This window comes from Rhinolophus sinicus, linkage group LG02 (assembly GCF_036562045.2).
Source record: "Rhinolophus sinicus isolate RSC01 linkage group LG02, ASM3656204v1, whole genome shotgun sequence".
NCBI classification, from domain to species: domain Eukaryota; kingdom Metazoa; phylum Chordata; class Mammalia; order Chiroptera; family Rhinolophidae; genus Rhinolophus; species Rhinolophus sinicus.
The window spans coordinates 76,378,345-76,400,823 of record NC_133752.1 but is presented as its reverse complement, the minus strand read 5'-3'; the positions used below and the strand labels follow the sequence as shown (position 1 = coordinate 76,400,823).

Sequence of the window (22,479 nt, the reverse complement as noted above, 5' to 3'; positions counted from 1 at the left end):
CCTGGAGGCTATGGGCTTCCTTCTACTGCAGAGGGCAGGGAGGAAAGGGCGCACTGGCTGGGCGCATAGGTCCTCTTCCTTCTGGGGTCAGCTATGTGGGTCTCAGTGTTGGGCAGCTTGTCATGGAGGCATCACTGCGCACCGCCAGGATTACCTCTTGTTGGTGCTGGTCTGGCGCAGTAGCGTCCAATTACCGGTGGTTTCAGAAGGGGGCAACCAGAGAAGTGCTGACTGTGCCTCCAGAGCCCTTCAGGGTGTCTGGGTGTGAGAGTGGCTGGTGGGAAAGAGGTCTCCATCGACCCTCAGAAACCTCAGATTTTCCCCAGGCCACTTCTCATTTGTAATTGCTTGGCGGTTTGGGCAGCGAAGAGTGGAGGGAACCAAAATTGTTTGGATGTCTTGAGTGTTGTTGTCAGGGTTGGAGATTAGGAAGGGACGTAGGTGTTTGTGTGTGCATGCATCTCTCTCTCTCTCTCTCTCTCTCTCTCTCTCTCTCTCTCTCTCTCTCTCTCTCTCTCTCTCTCCACCCCACACACACACTCTCCTCCCTCCCTCCCTCCCTCCTCTCATTCTCTCTTTCTATGTTTTCTTTTCGGGCACTTCAAGTGTGAAAATGGGGTTGAGTGCACTTTCCCAGGGGGAATAAATGCTGTGATTTTCTGAAATGAGAGAATGGGGAGAGGATTTGGGAAGCATTTGGCATGATGCTTTGTATAGTGTGCTTCCTGAGGGGGCTCTGTGGCTCAAGCTCAAGAACTCCACCAAATATCACTGGGGCTTTGGGGATTCAGAGGGGGTGGGTGCAATTTCCAGTGACGTTTATAAAATGAGGAGGGCCATAACTAGAGAGCTGTTTGGAAAAATTAAAAGCCAGCTGGGATGGCAGCAGGAACATCATTTGGCAAATGGTTTTTCTTTGGCAAGACACAGAAGTTTTGAAATTTGCCTGTGGTGTTAGGGAGAGTAGCATTGACCACCTATGATAGAAACAGACCAGCTTTCATTGTATTAATTTTTTTGTCTTGGTAATTTACTTAGTATCTAGGAACTAGACAATTTTTTGCACTTTATTTTGACTGGAGAAGTAGAAAGGATTTCTCCTTGCACAGGTGCAAGCTTGATTGGAAAGTGCTGTCACTTGTACATTCTAGTAACCTTGGAGGTCTGGTGACAAAACAGCACACTGCGTCTTACAGTGAGATTGTCTTTTTAAATAGTGCTGGATTTCCTGAGAAAGCCATTTCAGCAAAGAGGCAAAGAAAGTGTCCACTGAAGTTGTAGATAAAAATCTAATTGTCTTAATTGTATCCAAGTATTGTTATACCGTAAAAAGATTGATAGAAAAGCCTCCCAACGGAAGGTAATACTTGGTTGTTTATGTAATATTGATAGCTTCAATGTATATTAAGTAAACTATTTTTTAGCATCATTCTTTACATTTTATCTCTTATCAATGGAACCTTTCTTAACGTTTTAGACCTTATAAACATTTACGTCATTTCAACATGGATATAGTTTCAAGCATTTCAGAAGACAAGATGAAATTTCTTATGGCTGGTGATTTTTGAGCTAGAAGATATAAGCCTAAATGTTCTGTAGTTAAGGTTCTTGCATTTTGGAATCTTTTGCATTTTGGTCTTTCTTTTACCCCTAGAAAGTTGTGGACTTAAAAATGTTTATTACTTTGATTATGAAAACATAATACAAGTTGTCTCTAAATTTGAAAACAGTGTCCTTAAAATAGTATATTGAAGTTGGAAACAGCCAATTTAACTAAGATAGTTTAAAAGATATTTGGAATTCAGGATATTTCACTTCTGGAACTAGAAGAAGCATTAAGAAAATAAAACACACATATTATGAAAAATTTGCAGAGTACTCACATAACTAATGTGCTCTGAGGTTCATTCATAAAAGTCTCATAAATCTAAGGAAGCAACCCATAACTTTTTTCATTAATTATCCTGTGGAGGAAAATACAAAATTCCAGATTAAATATTGTTCTTTTGAAGTGGTATTCCAGTCATTGACCAACGAAACATAGTTACCATTTTTTATTTATAATGTAAACTTGATCTTGAATACTATTATACATACATTTATTTTATGTTTTAGATTGTTTGCAGCATACTTCACAAATTATTTTGGATGTGATTGCTTTTAATATCGGCGAGTGACAATACACTGTAAAATATTTATATTTCCACCCGATTCAGTTTAGATAATGACATACGTATACAGAATTTAATTATCTTGTTTAGTAGTGTCTACTTAAAAAGACTATCAGTATTATTCATTACCAATAAAACAATTGAGGAACATGTTTGTCCACTATGTTTTAGATACAGAAGAGGGCCTTCCTTATCTTTTATTTCACCTCACAGTTCTTTCAACAAATATTTATTTAATATGTAACGGGCATCAGTCATTTTTACACGTTTTTTAATTCAGGCTACATGTGAACTCAGTAGTTTGAAGATGCTCTAAAAACTATGGAACTGTAGTTTATACACTTGAAAGTCAATTTCAACTCCTCAGATCCCAACCCTCTCTTTGCCTCTGTGTTTATGTACAGAGGGGAAGAGAGTGGAAGATGATCCAGTAGTCCCAGATATTGCTGCTTGCCAAATGTATAATCTTGGTTAAATTATTTACTTGTTCTGTGTCTCAGTTTTCTCACCTGTATAATGGGGGCTATTATACTACCAATTTTATAGAATTTGAGAATACATGTAAATTACTTACGCCAGTGCTTGACAAATGTTAGCTCTTAAAATTGTAATAGAGTACAGACTTCTTAGTCTTCATAGATTTTAATTTTGTTTTGTTTAACTGTGATGCTAATTGGAAAATTATTTTGCAATTAAATGATTGCAAAATGAACTTTCAGAAGTTTGAAACAACCCATTTAATAGCCGACTTCTTTCCTGATTTTTTAAGGCCAAGTTCAAGTCACCTAAGTTTGCCAGTCATACTCCAGTCAGTTTTTTGGATCAGCTCCACCAGAATCCTTTTCTGATTCAGGGCCAAGAAGTGTTTTAACACTCTGCACTAGGGCTTGAAACTTTGGCAATATTTTCTGACAAACATTGAGCTAGATTCATATCTCCTAAAGTGCTTATATCCAAGTCATTGGGTTCTAATGCTCAAGGTTATGCACAGGCTATTAAACATTTAATACCAGCTTCATTTAGCTAAATGGACACTTTCATCTATTCTCAGTCTTAACTCATTATTTTATCAAGTCTTTTGGACTCAGCAACATATACTAGTATTATTAAACTTCATATTACTTTTCTAATACTTAAGATGGATTGTCCTTTCTTAAAGAAAAACAATGATTTATTGGGTTTTCTGTATTTTTTTTGGAGGGGGAGCTATCTGCTAAGTGTAGTTGTGGCTGTTTTCAGCAAAACATAGGAGACAAAAAAAGACACTTTATGTTGGCATTGTATTACACAGACAATAAACACTTATCTGCTTGAAATATGATACATAGACCACCCATAGCTAAAGCTAACATTACATATATCCTTTATTTCTCATTATCAATGAGTTTACAGAAAAGTAGTACTGATTTATTGCTCTTCTCTTACGTGCTTCAAGTTTTGCGCTCCATGTGCTGGCTAAGTAATACTCATATGCTGTTTGAAAGTACATATTTCTCTATGATACGCTTGATATGCTTTAAGTCTGGTATATCTTTTTTTGTTGTGATGTATGAGAGTATCAGATTTGGAATTAATGCTATTACTGAACTGGGCTGTGAAATCTAATTTCTCTTACTAGATTTTTATATTCACTCTTTCAAATTCATTCTAATATAATTCATCTGGTTGGGTTGAAGAAATCCAGTTCAGTTGAAAACATTAAAACGGCTATTCAAGCCTATGTTATAAGGCCTGTCGCATTAAAACCTTTCTAATAAAGAACTGTAAAAAGTCATTCTATTTAGATGAATACCTTTAAAATTGATTATTATTTTCCAGTCTAAAAATACTCCTACTTTTACCACTAAGCACTGTTTTATGGAACAGTTTGGTTAATCCCTTTTTTTAAGTTCGTTCTTTTCCTCCTGAAAACTTACTAGTTATTTTTATAATTATAATGTGAAAATTTCTTCTGCAACCACATGGCTGAATGACTTTTGAATTAATGGGGAATAAGTAAAAGGAACAGATAACTTTTAAAAACACTAAGATTCTGATTTTATGTAAATAGTTGCAGTAATAAAGCTGACAGAAAATGACAAAAACCTTGAAGGGCAAAAAGTTTGGAGACTGCTATGGCATTGGCTCCGATTCAAGGGCAGTAAACTTTTATATCTGGCATAGTACAGTCTCTAAACTTGACCTTTTTTACAGTGTTAGGCTTTCACTTTCCCTGCCACCCTTTCTACAGCTTCTTGGTTAATCATTATGTAAATAATGAATATAAAAGACTGAGTGGTATTATAAACCATATTTGGCAAAGTTATTTCATAGCTTAGAATGCTAGAACTCACAATTTGTGTTTATGTATGTGAGAGAGTGTGTGAGTATGCTTTAGTTAACAATATTTTTTTTTTTTTTCAGAAAAGAGAAATGATCTGTATGAAAGTGGCATCAGTTATTATATATTCTATTGTCAAAAGTATTAGCAGGCATTAGTTAAAAATGTGAAAATGATCATCCACTTGTTATTCAAAAGTAGCCCTTTTTTAATTATGAAAATAAAACATGCAGTTTTAGGACTTTTATAAAAGGGAAGTAAAATTTAAAAAAATCACCACTAGTAACTGCTAATAAAATCTTCAATCATTTCCATCTATACTATATAGATGATTTGTATGCTGTCTTAGTTTTCTTTTGTTTTATACATTTAATACATTGATACATTTAATGACATTTTTTCCCCATGGCATTAAATTCTTTATTGACATCTTAGATGATAAATTATAATATGGGTCCTTTGCCACAGACAATATTATAAATAAATATTGGCGTTGAATATTTTCCCTGCAGGCTTAGAAAAAATAATTGACTGTTTCCAAAATACAGAATGTGTAATTAAAAAAAAAATGTCTTGTGCACATAAATTTGTGATGTATTTTAGGGACATTACTTCGTTTACTTTTTGTGACATTCCTCAAGCTTGAGATTAGGTCCCTAATCCTTCAGCTAGGAAACTATGATTTGGAGAGATTAAGTAACATCCCTGGGTCATAGAACTGGTATGGGACTGAGCTGGAATTTCAATAGTTCTGTCTTACTACCAAGTCATTCCTTGTAAACATTTAAAAATAATGCCTATTTCATGTAGTCAATTTGACAAATATATTTCAATGTTGACTGAGTACTTTGAATTTAGCTCCACAAGCAAAAACTGGTGGTGTGAATTGTATATAAACGAACCTAATATTTCTTAGTCTAGGTTAAATTTTCCTAAGAATGCTATCAATATATGTCTTATGTCTTTACTTGATGGAAGAGTTAATTTTCAGTGACTAAGGCTGTCATATTAATGAATATTTTAAAATTAAAGAAAATAAACCATTTCATTCAATTTAGCACATTTTTGGGTGAACAAGTCATATGTACTGGTTTGATAAACTGGCTTAAACAGTTAAGGTACTCACATACTCCCATGATACAGAAAACTTATTTTACCTTGTGTAATAAAACACATTTTCTATGTTCCCTTCTCAGAATATGGCAAAAGGAAGACACTATTTCAGTTGAAATGAATATTGTTAATTATATATAATTCATTGGTCCTAAATATTAGTCAATGCCATTAAATTGTATACTTGGTATAATTAGGTTCAAAAAAGTATCAAGTACCAGTTGAGTATTGGGATTGGCTTTTGGTATTTTTGAAGACTTAAAGTATTGTGGAAAAAAACTATATTTATATTTATACCATCATATATATATATATATATATATATATTCATATATATATATAGATATATAGATATATATATATAAACTTGATACTTGGAAAGTAGCATTTTAGATTCCCCTTCAATCTATATTTAATTACACTTATTTTAAAAGCCTTATGTGAATTAATGCCAAGGTATTTGAGTGAACTTTCAGCACTTAGCCGCACAATCTCCTAAGACATGTTGGTGGCATCTCTAATTGAGTTCATTCTTTTAGTAGTGGGAGACTATCCCACCAGAAGTTTTGTGAGGACTTTCCTAAAGATGAGAATAACTTTATTCACAGAATTTCAAAGTTACTTCAGTAGGTAAATTAAGTGCTTTATAAGTTCTAAGGATGAATCCCCAGCTGCTGACTTGGATATGCATGGCCTCTGCTTATCATGTGTACACGTCTCATCATTTCTGCAAGCGAGCATTCCATGAAAGCTAATTATCCTACAAGGTTAGTTGTATTTTGCACTTTCAAAAACAAATACACACACACACACACACACACACACACACACACACACACAAAGTATTTAACCTGAGCTTTCCTAACCCATCGGTTTTAAAGCACTGGTATCAGAGCCATGCAATACTGAGTGACCCCTTGATGTAGAATCCTTTTACATTTGGCCATCTATTTCTTTTCATAGTACACTGGCTATAGGGCCTCATTGCATTTCCTACACTATGAAATTATCTTTTTTTTCTTTCTTGATGTATCTTACTTGTTCCCAGCTTTATTGAAATATAATTAACAAATAACTTTGTACGAGTTTAAGATGTGTACAGCATGATGGTTTGATACACTTATATACTGTGATATGATGACCACTGTACTGTTAGCTAACACCTCCATCATGTCATGTAATTACCATTCTTTTTTTTGTGGTGAGGACATGTAAGACTTACTCTCTTAGTAACTTTCAAATATATAGTACAGTATTATTAACTGTAATTACAATACTGTGCATTAGATCTCCAGAAATTATTCATCTTCCAACTTCAAGTTTATACTCTTTGATGATCATCTCCACATTTCTCCTGCTTCCCATTCCCTGGTAACTATCATTCTTACTCTCTGTTTCTACAAGCTCAGCTTAGATTCCACATATTCATATATGTGATACCATACAGTATTTGTCTTTCTCTGTCCGACTTATTTCACTTAGCATAATGCCTTCCAACTTCATCCATGTTGTCACAAATATCAGGATTTCCTTTTTCTTATGGTTGAATAATATTTCACCGTGTGTGTGTGTGTATGTGTGTATATACACACATACACACACATATGTATAACATGTTCTTTATCCATTCATCATTGATAGAAATTTAGGTTGTTTTCTTATCTTAGCTATTTTGTATAATACTGCAATTAACACGGGAATGCAATATCTTTTTCAGATCCTATTTTCATTTCCTTTGGGTATATATACCCAAGTGGAGGTTGCTGGATAATGTAATTATCTCTTTTCATGTTGATCTTCTTCATCAGCTTACTTTTTCCTTGAGAGTTGTCACCAAGTCTTACTTTTGAGTTTTCAGCCCCCAGTGCAGTGGCTAGTACAATATTAAGAACTCAATAAATATTTGTTTTTTGAATGAAAGTGAAAATTAATGAATGAACCGAAATGTTGGAGGTTCCATTAAGGTAGTTAATGAATTGAGATTAGTTTCACTTCAATTTAAATTGTACTTACTGAACAATTGCCAGGCTACAGCTTGGGGAAAGACATACAAATATAAATGACAGAGACCTTTCATTTCAGATGACCACAGTAAGCTTATGTTACAGTGAATTGTGTCACAGACGGGTTATTTAGGGTATTAGCAAGAGTAGAGTAATGACACAAGAAGTTGTTATACAGGCACCTATAAATAATGGAAATAAATGAAATGTTAACTAAAGTATGGACAGATTAAAATAATGTTACAAATTAAGTTGTTAGAATTATAAACACACATGGATTCATATAGACACATAAACACATTTATTTATAGTTAAATGATTGGTGAGATAGAAGGTATAAGGGATCCAAAATTAGCTGACTTGTTTTTTTAGTGCATGAAAGGTGTTGCACAAATGCTCAGTGCTACAGCCTACCCACAACCATGTTGACTACTTGCTTTTCAAAAAATCTTAGAGTGTGGGGCGGCTGCTTCCTCTAGACATGGTCAGTCAGGCAACTTGTGATATAACATAAGTTCAGGAAGTATCTGACTAACCTGGTGGGTATTTGCAAAGGTGAGGACCCAGTTAACTCTATATTGCTATCTGTACTCTTAGTTTGTAAAAAGTCCCTTAAGATACACCCAGTAGGTATTACTGTTTTATGATGTTACCCTGTTTCCCCGAAAATAAGACCTAGCCGGGCAATCAGGTTTAATGCATCTTTTGGAGCACAAATTAATATAAGACGCACTGTTACATTATATCATATCATATCATATCATCATATCATATTATATCATCAGACCCAGTCTTATATTATAGTAAATTAAGACCAAGTCTTATATTAATTTTTGCTCCAAAAGATGCATTAGAACTGATTGTCTGGCTAGGTCTTATTTTTGGGGAAACACAGTATTGTAATATAAGGTTTACTTACCCATTAACCTTGTGTTAAGGTAGTTAATAAAAATAAATCAACTTTCTGGCAATAACAGCACATAGCTTCATGAAACATAGTAGGGTGTTCATTAGTTCAATGTTTATTAACCAGCTAAACTTAGAATGCTATTTCTATCATATTGTAACCATTTTTCTATTAAAACATACTTACACAGGGAAAAAAGTGTGTTAAAGCCAATAAAATAATGTAATAAAGAAATATATAGTGTTGACTTCAGGTCAGTAGAATAGTAAGTGATTTAACCAATCAATTGTGCTATTTCCATTTCTTTCACCAGTTATAATAACAAAAAAGTTTGAGCAAAATGGAATTCATAATATATTGCTCTTTATCATGATTTTCTATAATTAGACATGTTGTCTGATTCCTGGTACAAGCACACTAGGAAGAGTGTTACTGTGTTTAGAGAGACAATACCAGAATCTCAAGTTTGTCAACTTGCCGTACAAATTTGTAAGGGCCCTGGGCAGTCCTGCTCCGCCACCCCCCACGTTGCAATAGTAACAGCCTAGAAGACCGTAGGTGAGGCAGTGGCCTCTGCTCCCAAGGGTTGGAGCAGCGATTGCCCGGGTAGACGGGACCATCCCCTCCGATTCCAGCAGAGGTGGCCGATTTGCTGCCACATGCCCCTCCAGAAACATGTCCACTACCTGCTTGCCTGTAGCCTCCAGGGTCCTGACACCCCCACAGCCTCCATGGTGGCCGTGGCAGCCATGGCCTGTCCCCCCCTCCCCCGCCAGCGCAGCATTGGGCCTTTTTTCCAGTTATGGCTGTGTCTAGAGAGCATGGACTGGTGGCAGCTGAGAGCCACGGACGCGGACAACTTGGCGGCGGCCGTGGACGGGCTCACGCTGCAGGAGAACAACATGCACATCACCTGCAAGCTGGGGGACCGGAAGTGCTGGCACTGCCAGTCGGGGGTGGACCCGATGGCGCTGAAGCTCCCCCGCCTGGCACAGCTCACTATTGAGCTCTGCGGCGCTCCCAGGGCTTCCTCCCCTCACAGCTGCTCACCTGGAGGAGCAGCTGCACCTGAGCCAGGAGGGCTGCGAGCAGAGCAAGAAGCTCCTCACCAAGCAGCCTGCGGTCAAGTTACTGAAGGAAAAGTGTAAACACTGGAAAAAGATGATGTCCATCCAGCAGATGGTGATCAAAGCCAAAGACAGCTATTTCCAGTGCCTTTGTGACAAGGCCTTTATGAACCAAGCTTTTCTACAGAGTTATATCATCACTACCACCCTGACGATCCTCACCTTAAGTGTAAGAGAAATGCGCAGACTGATCAGCTCCAGAATGAGATGGACGTGTTGCAGAAGGAGCTGCAGCTTAGAAGTGTCAGTTAGAGGCTGCCCCGCTCGCAGACAGATTCTCTAAGGGACATGGAATGCAGAAAAAGAGAGAAGGATTTCTGGAGTTTGTTGATAGATGAAAGGAAGAAAAAAGGGGGAAACTAATTGATAAAATGGAAAGGCAAAACAAAATTAAAAAAACAACAAAAAAACAACAACATGGAAATGTTTAGGAAGGAGTTTCACGAATTATCTTCCAAAAACTCAGCATTAGACTATCAGTTGTCAGAAATCCAGAAGTCCAGTATGCAGGTCAAGTCTAATACAGGCACATTAAAAGATGCACGTGAGTTTAAAGAAGAATGTCCTCAGTATCCCCAGGATTTCCAAAATGTGATGCAACTTCCTGACAGTCAGGAAAGCAGGTGGACAGCTGGAGTTCAAGCTCTTCACCAAGAGCACAAGAAAGAGAAGGGTCAGCTCCTATCTCATAGAGAGAAACTTCGAACCTCAATGATAAACGATCTAAATGCAAATAATGTTATCTACAAGAGGCTAGAAAGGTTAGCCTAGAGACTCCAGGAGCAGAAGGAACTGATTATCACTCAGACATAACAGATTAAAGAGCTGACCAGTGAACTATTAAACAGAGTCATTGTTCCCAAAGGAAATCCTTTATCCTGGCCAACTTTTGAATCTTAGCCAATTGCCGCAGCTGTATCTATGAATGCCCCACTGCCACAGACTTTGGGTGCTAAGTGATGTGAACTTAAAGATCTCAAAATATATAACTAATTCCATTTCTTTATGTTATTAATTCTTGGCACCAGATTTCTTCTCTTTTTATTTTTGAGGTGATTCATAGCAATACCTATTCAAAATTGCTCTGGTAGCTTTATCTGTTTCCATTATCATTTTCATCAGTAAAATTAAAAAAAAAAGGTTATTGACCTCCTTAGTAGAAAGTCAGTTGTAATATATTATTAGAATAAGTTTGTTCTAGTTGGATCTTCATTGCTTAGGATAAAAATGTACTCTTCCAGGTCTAGTGCTGGTCACTGGTTAATTCTGAACAATTAATGAGAATACTGATATTCAGTGGTTATTATCTCAAACTATGGGTTGTATTTAGGTGTGGCGAGCCAGCCGCCACAAGTGATCAGTACCTAAATGGGGGAGTGGGAATGGATAAAAGACACTCATACAAATGCTGATGCAGCCGGTCTTCAGTGATGCTGAAGCCCCGAGTTTATTCTTCTTCACCAATATATGCAGTTTGAGTACGTGCAACTTAACAAAGAAAATATGCATTACCTTAGCAAATGTAAATTTTTAACTTTTACATAGAGGATACAAAATCACTGAAACTCCCCAAAGTGATTATCCTATCAATTACCCTGATAGCCATCAGTCTTCTGTGTCTGGAAACTGGCCGCTCCCACCACATTCCTTAGCAGCTTGTAAGCACCCTGCAGGTGTAGGCAGAGACAATGCCTTAGGGGCAGAAACAGGTTAAGCATAAACCGAGCCATTCTATAAGGCTCAGAGTTACCTGTAACCATGGCTCCCCACATTTAGGCAAAGCACTTCTTAATCATATTCTGCATATTTCTTTTTCTTTTCCTTTTTTTTTTTAAGAGTGAGCATCTCACAGTGGCCCATACGGGGATCAAACCGGCAACCTTGGTGTTATCAGTACCACACTCTAACCAAGTGAGCTAACCAGCCACCCCATATTCTGTATATTTCTGATGAAAGCTTTTAGCTTTGATTTTCAGCAGTTTCATACAAGAGAACAACTTGTCACAAGGCCAGGTGGGCTCAAACATTGCTCATAGGCAATCGGCCAAAAATTTCAGGCTAGATTTTGGATTCAAGTATATTTTTCTACAATTTTGGGAAAACTATGTTAGCTTTCAACTCAATCAGCTCCTATTGAAACTACACTACATATTTTGAATATGTGTTTTCTAATTGCTGAAAATCTATGTATTGGAAGAAAACAGAGAGCTAAGGCAAATGCTAGCAGCCATTCAGAGATAATTCTCTGCTATTTTGACCTTTTCTGGTTTGGTGAAGGATGCATCTAAGATGTCTTTGCAGGTGGAGGGTAAGGATTTTCATGCATATAATTTCAAAATGAGTTATTTAAATAAAATAAGTTTAAGTTGTACAGCATGTTACTTTGATATATTTCTATGTTTTAGTATGATTGCCGATATAGTGATATTTATCACATTAATAATTGTAGTATAATATTGTCTATATTCATTATACTGTGCATTAGATCTCTATGGCTTATTACTACTCATTACAAGCTTATACTCTTAATCACTATCACTCTTATCCCCTCATCCACTGGTAATCACCATTTTACTCTTTGTTTTTTTCGTATACACGTATAAGTGATATCATACAGTAATTGTTTTTTTCTGTCTGACTTATGTCACTTAGCCTAATGTGCTCAAGGTCCATTCATGTCACAAATGGCAGGATATCCTTCTTTGCCATGGCTGAGTAATATTCCATTGCATATATGTACCACTTTTTTTGTATTCATTCCTCTGTTGATGGATATTGGGATTGTTTCCATTATCTTGGCTATTGTGAACAGTACTATGATAAATATGGGGAGAGTTTATATCTATTTGAAATCCTGTTTCCATTTCCTTTGGGTATATACCCAGAAGCAGAATTGCTTGATCATATGGTCAACCTTTTTTTAAAATTTTTTAAGGAACCTCCATATTGTTTTCCATAGTGGTTGGACCAATTTACATTCCCACCAATAATGTATAAGGGTTCCCTTTTCACCACATTCTTGCCAGCACTTGTTGTCTCTTGTCTTCTTGATGATAGCCATTCTAACAGATGTGAGGTGATATCTCACTGAGGTTTTGATTTGCATTTCTCTGATGCTTAGTGATGTTGAGCATCTTTCATGCGCCTGTTGGCCACTTTGATGTCTCTTTAGAAAAATGTCTGTTTTCCTTCTGCCCATTATTGAATTGTATTGCTTATTCTTATTTTGTTACTAAGTTGACTGAGTTCTCTGTATATTTTGGATATTAACCCCTTAACTGATATATAATTAGCAAAAATTTTCTCCCATTTTGTAGATTGTCTTTTCATTTTATTAATTGTTTCTTTTGCTGTGCAGGAGCTTTTGAGTTTGATGTAGTCCTATTTGTTGACTTTTCTTTGTGCTACTGGTCTTATGTCCAAAAAATTATTGCCAAGATTTATATCAATGAGCTTCTTTGCTACATTTTCTTCTAGGTGTTTTATGTATCAGTTCTTAGTTCACACCTTTGATCCATTTTTAGTTAACTTTTGTGAGAGGTGTGACATAGGGGTTCAGTTTCACTGTTTTGCATGTATTTCTCCAGTAGTATTTCAAGTACCATATGTTGAAGAGACTGTCCTTTTCCCAACTGGGTATTCTTGGCTCTCTTGTCAAATAGCTGCATATATATGCATATATATATACACATACATATATATACACATACATATGTATGTGTGTGTGTGTGTGTGTGTGTGTGTATATATATATATATATATATATATATATATATATATATATTTAGTTATTTATTTTTTTTAAATTCTGGGCCCTCTATTCTGTTCCATTGGTCTATTTTGTGCCTGTATTTTACTAATTTTATTATTATGGTTCTGTAGTATAGTTTGATATCCGGAAGCATGATACCTTCAGCTTTGTTCCTTTTTCTCAAAATTGCTTTGGCTATTCATAGTCTTTTTTAGTTCCACAGAAATTTTAGGATTGTTTCTTCTGTTCTCTGAAGAATACCTTTGGTATTTTGATGGGGACTGCATTGACTCTGTAGGTGACTTTGGGCAGTATGGACATTTCAACAATATCATTCCTCTGATCCATAAACATAGGATGTCTTCCCATTTATTTGTGTGTTCCTTGATTTCTTTCAGCAGTGTCTTGTGGTTTTCATTGTGTAGATCTTTCACTTTCTTAGTTAAATTTATTCCTAAGTATTTTATTGTTTTTAATGGTATTGCGAATGAGATAGTTTTCTTTATGTCTTTTTTAGAGGTTTCATTATTAATGTAAAGGAGTGCAACTGATATCTGTGTGTTGATTTTATAATCTGCCACTTCACTGAAATCAGTGACTAATTCCAACAGTTGTTTTGACTGATGCTTTGGGATTTTCTGAAAATGAGATCATGTCATCAGCAAATAGCAACAATTTTAATTCTTCCTTTCTTACATGAATTCCTTTTATTTATTTATTTACTTGTTCTTTGTCTTGCTAATTGCTCCAGCCAGGGCTTTCAGTACTATATTGAACAGGAGTGGTGAGAGTGGGCATCGTTTCCTTGTTCCTGATCTTAGAGGAAACACTGTCAATGTTTCTCCATTGAGTATAATGTTATCTGTGAGTTTGTCATATATAACTTTTATCATGTTGAGGTATCTTTCTTCTGTACCCAATCTGTTAAGGATTTCTATCATGGATATATTAATATGTTTTATTTTTTCAGATGCTTTTTTCTGCATCTCTTGAGATGATCATGTGATGTCTTTAAAGTTGAAATATGTAATCTATTTTTATATTGTTTTTATTTTTTAATTAGTTGACATACAATATTATATAAGTTTCAGGTATACAACATTTATATAACAGAAGGTTGATGACCTGATAAATGTAGTACCCATATGACACCATACATAATTATTATAGTATTATTGGCTATATTTTTCTTATTCTATACTTTACATCCCCATGACTATTTTGTAACTACCAATTTGTATTTTCTAATCCATTCTCTTATTTCACCCATCCCGCAAAACACCTCCTATCTGGAAACTCTCAAAATGTTTCTGTTTTGTTTGTTCTTTATCTTTTTCTTTAAATCTCATATAAATGAGATCATATAGTATTTATCTTTCTCAGTCTGACTTATTTCACTTAACATAATATTCTCTAGGTCCATCCATGTTGTCACAAATGGTATGATTTCAATTTTTATAGCAGAGTAATATTCCACTGTATATATGTACCACATCTTCTTTATCCAATCATCTATGGATGGCCAGTTAGGTTACTTGCATATCTTGGCTATTTGCTAAAGCATTTTAAAGCAAATCCAAAATATTATGTTATTTCATCTCTGCATGCTTTAGTATCTAAAACAAACAAACAAAAAAGATATTTTCCTATATCGACACCATTCCATTATCAACATTAATTAGACAAATAATTTTTGGCAATATCTGATATGTATATAATCAATGATCCTTTTTCCAAGAGTCTCAAAAATATTTTTTTATCATTTTTTTAAAAATGTCAGTACTGTATATTTTATTTTTATGTGCCTTGTCTAGTAATATAGGATCCCCCTGGTTTCTCTTTTTCTCATTTTCTATGTCTATCTCTTTATATGTAACACCAGAAACAGGGTCTATTGACCTGATTAATGCCCTATGTTCTAGATATGACTGCTTTCTTCCTTGTGATATCATTTAAATAGTTCCTTTGTCCCTTTGTTTTCTGTAAGTGGACCTTAACTCAGCCTTATTAGATTCAGCTTATTTTTCTTTTTGAGGGGCAAGACTAATCATAGGTGATTCTGTGTACTCCATTAATATATTAATTTACAGGTGACCATTCTAAATGCCAGGTTTTCCTGTTTGTAATGATAATCAGTAGATGTGAGTGGTGTCAGTCTGATCCTTTCATTTTAAGTTCCCATTAAACTTTTATTGAATACTTTTATCACGATGACCATTGCCTGATACAAATATTACATTAGGGACTACAAAATTGTGATTTTTCTAACTTTATCATTTCTTTCACATTTTTTAGGTGGAATTTTATAATGAAGACCTTTCTCTTAAGAATTAGTTAAAATATGGTCATAGAGGAAAGGCAGGGCAAATGAGCCGTTCTTTCTTATTTCTTGCCCTTTTTCACAGTAAGGAGTTGGTTCCCTAGTCATTTTCAGTGGTATTCAGTGAGTTATTGCTATTGTTTCTGTGCTGTTCTTTCTGCTTCCCTGTTGTGGCAGTTGTCATCTTTATTGTTTTCCTCTTTTGCTGCTGCTTCTTTTCTTTCTTTCTCTCTCTCAAACCACACTGGAAAACTGTCCATCAAAGGGACTGCTGCCTTGCTATAATCAGGGAACTCAGAGTAAAGAATCTGCCAGCACAGCTGCAGGCCAATCCCCCCAACACCACGGTGCCCTGTGCCCAACCTCCCCTGAATACTGAATGAAAGCCTGTGTGAGGACACCTGAGTGGTGGGACCTGGATCACATCCAGAAGCCCATCTCAGTGCAATCAGGAAATTTAGTTGTCAGCTATCTATCCTCTTCACTCTAGTATACAGCAGGCCCACGCACTGTGTCCTGCACATCCTGTGTCTCATTTGAATTTGAGAAGAACATCTGAACGATGATAATTTTTATTACCTGTAAATATATTCATATTCATTCACATCTCATTTCTGCAGACATCATTGCATAATTCCCCTTATGGCCATTCCTTTATATACTAATGTGTATGTAATAGAAATGAGACTAGCAATTTTAATCTCATTATTTCAGTGCAAATTATCAATGAGGAAAAGGTATAGGAAGTAAGATTGCAGCCTGGGTATAAAAAATACTCCAGGAATATATTTATATTGTGGAAGTATGTAGTTTCAAAATATGCATCTTAGAGTCTAGGACAAATGGATGTGTACTAAATTGTTAGACAGCTATAGTTATAGTTATATGGATTCTGGCATAGATTAGAGAAAATCAGAGGATTTTGGCAAACCTTTTGGTTTTGTCACTTTCTAGTTATTGATTCCATGAAAAATACTCAAGTACTTTGAGATTATTTTCCCGTCTCTCATCTGAAGAATTTGGTGAGATGATGCTTGTCCAGTGTTTTTAGTACCTCAGTTGAAATATACGGTGTAAATTGAACCATAGTAACAACACATAAATTGTTTTGAGGTAAAATATGAGGAAAAAGCTGGTTACGGAGCTTCCTCATTTTCCATAATATGTAAGATAGAAGCTGAAGTTCTACCCCAGCTGTTTGCCAGATGAATAACTTTTGCCTGGCATTGGAATGTGAGTTTAAGTTTGTGAAGTGTGAGATGTAGGGCAGATGTAGGAAAATTACAGGAAACAGTAATAATGCCTATACATTGTAATAAATAATCTTATGGAAATTCTTGAATCATAACAATTACTAGGTGACTTTCACTCCCCAGAGCAATTCACTGTTAAACCTGACACAGATGTTTTGGCCAATTAAGTTAAGGGGACATTTTCACAATAGATAGGCTCTCCCTTCCCTGTGAAGTCTTGCACTATGTTTGACACTCAGTTACTACTTCTTGACTGAAGTAGTAATGGGTGGCCTGTACTAGGTAGGTTTTTAAAATGAAATTAAAACTAATGTGTCTTCAGTTAGAGAGGGTGATGTTTTTAAAATTTGATTTACTCTCCCTGCCTTACTCAGTGAAGCCTCACACTGTGTCTGGCACCAAATTGTCACTTAGAAAATGTTCATTGATTTAATTAGGGAAGCTGTGTGATGGGTAAGTAGAGACATATTATGAGTGGGTTAAAGGAGGGGCTGTGGAGTAAACCAGGGCTACATTCATATCTTAACTCTTTTAGTTCCTAATTGTGTGACTTTGGGTAAGTCATTTATTGTCTCCAAATCTTGGTTTCTTCTTTTGTAAATTTATTGGACTGATAATACATATTACAGAAGGAGCTCTGAGGATTAAATGATACAATGCATATAAAACACTTGGCACAGCATCTTAATCAAAATCAATGTTTTCTAAAGTTAACTATTTTTCTTATTATTTATAAAGAACAATGGCAATATGGAGGAGGTGTTTATTGCCTGAACTGAATGAAGGGTTCCGAGAAGGCATTAGAGAAAAGGTGACATTGCAGATTATTGATGGAATGGTGGGCATCCACATGAGAGCTTGGGAGCTTTGCTAGGCATACCTGTTAGAAAATAGTTTGATTTGTCTGGATGTCAGGGAATATGTTGGGGGAAAAACACGGAAATGTAGGCAGAGGAAAGCTGATGAAGTACATTTTACATCAGGCAAAGGATTTTAAACTGGAAATGGACGCAATCAAATACACTTATTCAAGAAGCAACTATAGCAGCAGAGTGACACATGGAATTGGGAAAACTAAAGTTACTTGTTTAATTGGTGGTTATTGGAAAGGTTCAGGCCAGGGATAAGCCAACATGCTCTAGTAGAGGTAGGGAGTAAGAGATCAATTCTAGTGCTATGTAGGTGGTATCATCAATTAAACTTCGGGAGGAAGGAATTAAGCCATCTGCAGCTATGATTCATTTATTCCCTTTACAAAGAGGATGCCTTGGGAGAAAGACAGGAAGGCAAGTGACTTGGTCTAATCTCCTTGTTAATTGGCTGTGTAAGTAAATAGATGAATGTTGTACCTAGAAAGAGGCGACCTCATCCAGTAAAGGCTTTTATCTGATGACCCTGGCTAAAGGATTACTTATAGTAAATAAGTACAGAATCCATGAGTCTTGGCTTCCTGGAGAATACCACACAACCACTAAATTCATTCCTCTGAGTATATGAAATGTAGAAGTTTTATAACTCACATGTTTTTGTCTGAGTGAGGAGCCCCATAACACCTCTCTTGAATTATTGATCAATCATTCTAGGTCAGAAAGTGAGTATCTTATGTGGTAAAGAAGGAACTGGGGAGCCATGTGGGATGTCCCAGACCAATCTTTGTTTCATCCATGCCTCTATTCTTTGAATTATTAGTGAAACTTGATGACCTCATCAAGTTGCATGGGAGTCTACTTTGATGATCTGACTCTGTGTCTTAGCTCAGACTTTGTGACCAACTGTATGTAGTGGAGAGGGAGAAAGAGATATAGAGGATGACTCCTAAGTTGGTGACGGCCTTATCTGAGATAGGGCATAGCGGAGGAATGAGGCCCCGCCCCCATCTATAAGTTTTAAACCTGTTAAATTTGAGGTGTCTGTGTAACTGAGGTGGAGATGTCTCAAATTTAGGTACTGGAGATCAGATGAATAATCAATGAATTTGGAGTGGTAGAAGACTGTATAGAGGTTTTTAAAGGAGTGGATAGATAGAGAGGAGCCTGGGAACAACGTTGAGACAGGCTACTTGGACATTAGAAGTATCAGAATACAGAAGCAGTCATCCAGTCTGTGGGAAAAACAAGTTTTAAGTACAGAGAAGTGAGTTTTAAGCACATCAGTGTAATGTTGCAGAGAGTTGACCATAGATTAAGACTGAAAACATCAATGAGACTAACTAATTAGGAGCTCATTAGTGATTTTAGAGATAATTAAAGAAAATGATAAATTCATAGTGGTAATAAATTGCATGGCTGGGAGATTGTCTCTGGGGTGGATGCAGAAGTAGAGAGGGTAGGTAATGGGATTCATTCAGGCTGTGGCTTCTTAGTGTGGGTGCTATGAAGAGCAGAGCAGAACTAGTTAAGGATGCTGATAAATGAGTAGTTGATGCACCCAGTTGCTTCTTCTAGGATGGGTAAAGAAATCAATAAGGCTTTGATGGTCCAAGGAACTTGTGGTAGTATCACCTGGGATGTTGGTTAGATTCCAATATTTATTCCCTACTGAATTAGAATCTCTGGTGAATGGCACTTGAGAATATTCTTTTCAAAGCAGCTTTCCAGGTTAACACCTAAGAACCTGTTTAATTATAAACAAGTGGGTTCTGATAAAATAAAATTATAGTCTTGCTAAAACATTAAGTGAAAAAAACAGTACAGAGATCTGGATGCATAGAATGCTGTTAATTAAATCAAAAGAGATACAGGTCAATGTTCATGCATTAAAATGGCTAAGAAGGAAAGGCACTTAGTTATTTGTAGATTTTAAATAACTTTAATTTATTTTTTGCAAAATTTTAATTACAGCATATATTTCTTTTATAATTAAAAAAGATATTATAATTATTAAAAAATCAGCAGCTAATAAATTATATATGTCTATATACAGAATTATAGGTACAGACAGAGATAGCATACTGTCTTAAAGAGGATGTTTTAATAAGGATAGAAGAAAGAAGGAAGATAAAATAATTTTATACCTGAATTAGGTATTGAGGGAATGATATCTGAGAAGAACATGAAGTAAAAGCGAACTTTGTGGAAAACAAATTCCATGTAGTTCGTAATTTTGCCTAGGGTGGCCCATCCTCTAATACCCTAGAGACTACAGATGTTCCAAAAAAGTTACAGATCATTTTGTGGTGATGTAATGGGAGCATCAAAAAAGCCTGGAGTCATGAATCCACCTGTGTTAGGACAATTTCAAAGGCACCTTTGAGAAATGGCTGAAATCCACCATAGATTTCTAGTCCTCTAGCAGTATATCTTTCAAAATCTATCCTGATAAAAATTGGATACAGGAGATCAGAATATTCTCTGAAAGACTTAAACTGAAGATTTTTTTTTTTTTTTAACGAACTTTTTGACAAGACTGGTGTCATACACAGAATTGTTAAAGCCAAGTGACTGTCACATTCATAGATGTCTGTTGAGTAATCATTATAGAGTAGACTCTTTAAAGAGGGATATAAAAATGTCAGATGGTTGCGGGACTTATCATGATGATCACTTCTTTAGTCATATAAATGTTGAATAATTATGGTGTACCCCTGAAACAAATATAATACCGTATATTAGCTATATTTTTTTAATAAAAAAATTTTAAAAGGCAGGGAATTAGAAAAAAATGTATGTATCATAAATATCATCCTTAACTTCAGGGAGCTTACAATGTAAATGGGAAGACAAAGTGAGTGAGATCTCTATCCTGAAGATAATGGAAAACATTAAAGATATGGAAGCAAAGGAAGACAAGAAGGGGGTAGATTATAGCAAGAAAGGCCTTTGGGAGGTGATTGCAAGAGTCTAGGCATCAGATGGCCCTAGCTTGAATGGAGCTGATGATAATGTGAATGGAAAGGAGGAGATGGATGTGAAAAACACCGTGAAGATATAACCATTACAGCTGTGGGCTGTTTGAGTACAAGGAAGACAGGGAGGTGGAGTCAAAGATTATGGATGCTTTAGTGCTCAGTTTCTAGAAGAATTCACAGGAATATGGAAGATGACAAGAAGAACTGATTTAGGGGGCAAGTGGAAAGTGATGAGTCTAGTCTGTTGTATCAACTTTGTCATCTCAGTCATAGCCATATGTATGAGAATTTATACTTTTGCTCTTTTCAAAGTATGCCTTCATGGAAAGAGAATTATCAATAAACATTCTAGATAGATAGATCACCAGGGGGAGATATAAAGGTTGGGAATGGGGCAAGTGTTGTCTCCAAATATTTTTCTGGTCACTAACTCAGGACAACAAAGATAGACCATATGCTATATACACATAGTTTCTCCACTTCCAAAACTGTTCATTCAAAATTGCATGGACCATAGTATTCTTTCCTACCAGCTTGTGTGACCACTCTCTAGCATAAACACTTTCTCTCAATTCCTTAGTGTTCTTTTGTTCATTGCCCTCATTATCTAATTTAGGATACAGGTTTATCACTGCAGTGACTCTCCTGGAAATATCCTAAACACTCTTGTTCCTCTGCTTCTATTTTTTTTCTCAATCCTTGTTGTGGCTTTGAGTGGAGACAACTAGCAGCTTTTCCATGCTCTAACCAAGCAGCCTGGAATTGCTGGAGAAAGCCACACAGCACAGCAGATTTTTTCTGCTCAAATCCAGGAATATCAGTAGATGTTCACCGCTGCCTCACAATTCTCCTGTCCTTCTCTGGTAAGTTCTTCTTAATCATCACAATCCATTCTTATTACATTGTTTTAGACCTTCAGTAACCTCACTTATTCCTTAACTCTGTCTCATCAAATGTCTTTGCTTCTTTCTTTACAGAAAAAATGGAAGCCATTGCATTCATTCATCTTCCTGCTGCCAATCCTCCAAATCTATCCACAACTGCATCCATCTTATCTGCCTTCCCTTCTGTTACAATAATTGAGGAAGTGTTTCTTCTGTCCCAGTATGATTCTGTTGCTCCGTGCTCTGGGTCCTATCATTCCCATTTGATTAGGAATATTACATAGTGATTATTACTTTTGTTTTTTGGCATCTGACCTCTCCCTCTCAACTGCATCCTTCCCATTAGCTTTCAAAGTTGCTGGAGTTCTTTCAATTAGAACAACAATGAAATGACTCAAAAGTTATTCCTTTTTTTTTTTAAATCCAGTTACCCCCTAGCGTAACTGAATTTTTTGAAAAGTATTTCTTCTCTTTCTCCAATTACCACTTTACGCAATTGAACTTTTTGAAGAAATGATCTGTATTTTGATGTCAATATTTCCATGTTTTCACTTTACACTTACATCTCCGCACACTCCCATCTGGCTTTTTGTCCTCAGCACATTTTTAAAACAGTCTTTTCAAAGGTCTCCAGTGTGTTCCATCTGTGCCATTAAATCCAGTAGCTATCTTAGCTATCTTTCTTTCCTCACTTATTTCCACCTCTTATCAGTGTTTGCCATCGTTGACTATTCTGTCTTGAAACACACATCCTTTTGGCTTCTGTCTGTATGATTGTTCACC

General features: G+C 35.9%; 1 protein-coding gene and 1 pseudogene across 2 annotated transcripts in view; both read left to right on the top strand.

Moving 5' to 3' along the window:
- The window catches only part of KCTD8 (potassium channel tetramerization domain containing 8), a 246,783-nt gene that overhangs the window by 1,687 nt on the left and 222,617 nt on the right, over nucleotides 1–22,479 (top strand). The gene's annotated exons all lie outside the window — the stretch shown is intronic.
- On the top strand, nucleotides 11–10,601 carry LOC141568518 (cilium assembly protein DZIP1 pseudogene; annotated as a pseudogene).